The sequence below is a fragment of the Lucilia cuprina genome, chromosome 5 (assembly GCF_022045245.1).
Source record: "Lucilia cuprina isolate Lc7/37 chromosome 5, ASM2204524v1, whole genome shotgun sequence".
Taxonomy (NCBI): domain Eukaryota; kingdom Metazoa; phylum Arthropoda; class Insecta; order Diptera; family Calliphoridae; genus Lucilia; species Lucilia cuprina.
In genome coordinates this window covers 58,457,668-58,459,823 of record NC_060953.1, presented here as the reverse complement: position 1 = coordinate 58,459,823, position 2,156 = coordinate 58,457,668, and positions in this window count along the sequence as shown.

The window sequence follows — 2,156 nt, the reverse complement described above, 5'->3', positions numbered from 1 at the left end:
TCTAGTTCAGTTCTAGTTCAGTTCTAGTTCAGTTCTAGTTCAGTTCTAGGTCAGTTCTAGTTCAGTTCTAGTTCAGTTCTAGTTCAGTTCTAGTTCAATTCTAGTTCATTTCTAGTTCAGTTCTAGATCAGTTCTACTTCATTTCAGCTCGTGTCCCATAGTGCATTTTCTTGCCACAGTTTGCCAATTTAAAATGCGTATGAACGCATAATTTGTACTTTTCCTTAATATATTTTGCTGCTTTGTGCATTTTTCTTTTCTTTAAAACTTGCATTAATTACCATTAATGTTTTGATGTAGACACCCTACTAAATCTTTAAGAGTGACTAAAATAATAACTTTTAACATTTTTGTTTTGGGACACTAACGGCCAATAAGCCAAGTGAAACACTATCAACGATCCAAGCACCGCACCAACATCATTTATCAACAATTATGTTTAAGAGTTGGTGATCAGCAGGATACGAACTTACGAGCAATTTAAGCGACTTGTTTTGGGTATAAATTTCATTTAATTTCATTTTCAATTGACTTTAAAACCTTGACAGTAGTATTTCTTTTTTGAGTGAAATCGTTAAATTGACTACCACGTAATGTGATCATCATCATCGTTTTCTATGGATGAGTGATCAAAATTCTTAACGATTTTGTTAAATTTTGATTTTCTTTTTGTATTAGTAAGAACTATTGATTTTAATTGAAAGCCTCGGGGTGTTGTGTTGCTTGTGTTTTTAAAAATTAGTGCATTGAATTGATGGATGTATCCTCTGTTTTAACTTTGCATGTCTAATGTCCTAATATTTTAAGTTAGTAAATTATTTTTATTTAAACATGGCACAATTAATTATTATTTGTTGAAGTCTAAGGCAGGTGTGGGTCAACTGTGGTGCCACAAAACCAGTTGTCATAACGTTCATAGTTTCTTCATAAAGATACTTTTTCCATACCTGATTCTAATGTCCATTTTTTCTTTTATTAAAATTTTACCAAAAAGTTTCAAAATAACTTCAAACTAATAAACTAGTTTGTTGCACGCAATTTCTAAACTATTTCGTAAAACTGTATTTTTTGCAACAATTTATTTCTTCATTTATCAATTAAGGGAGACTTCTTAAATCAGTCTACGTCCATCAAAAATACACTCACGCACAAGGTGTAAGAAAAAGTGTGCCTTCCTAGTATGTTATCCTGAAGAACAAGACCTATTTACATTTTCTCTAACTCAAAGTCTAATCACAGTGTTTGAAAGCAACTAATTTATTGCATGTTGTAGGAGTTTGATATCCAAAAACGCCTTCGATTTTAGTTTGGCTGCTGAAATTTATGAAGTGGTGTACAATTTCATTTTTATTTTTAACTTCTAAACAGTCAGTTTGATTTCAGTTTTGTATTTAAATGTAGACAAAATTAAATTGAAGTAGAATAATTTATGTAGCCGGTTATTTAGTTTTTGTTTAATTTTGAAAAACTGTATACAATTTTGTTTATTTGCAATACGAGTCACGCAACAACTTTCAACATCTATAAACGTTAAATAAAAAACATATAGAGTAACTGTGAGGCAAACCTTTATAAACCGAAAGAAATTCAAAATTTAAAAATACAAAAATAGTCTATAGTCTAGTCTATGGTCTAGCCTATAGTCTACTCTAAAGTGAGTGTATTTTTGATGGATGTCTACTCTAAAGTCTAGTCTATAGTCTAGTCTAAAGTCTAGTCTATTGTCTAGTCTATAGTCTAGTTCATAGTCTATGGCCTAGTCTATAGTCTATAGTATAGTCTATAGTATAGTATATAGTCTAGTCTATAGTATAGTCTATAGTCTAGTCTTTAGTATAGTCTATAGTCTAGTCTATAGTCTAGTCTATAGTCTAGTCTATAGTCTAGTCTATAGTCTAGTCTAGTCTATAGCCTAGTCTATAATCTAGTCTATAGTATAGTATATAGTCTAGTCTATAGTATAGTATATAGTCTAGTCTATAGTATAGTCTAGAGTCTAGCCTATAGTCTAGTCTATAGTCTACTCTAAAGTCTAGTCTATAGTCTACTCTATAGTCTAGTCTATAGTCTAGTCTATAGTGTAGTCTATAGTGTAGTCTATAGTGTAGTCTATAGTGTAGTCTATAGTGTAGTCTATAGTGTAGTCTATAGTGTAG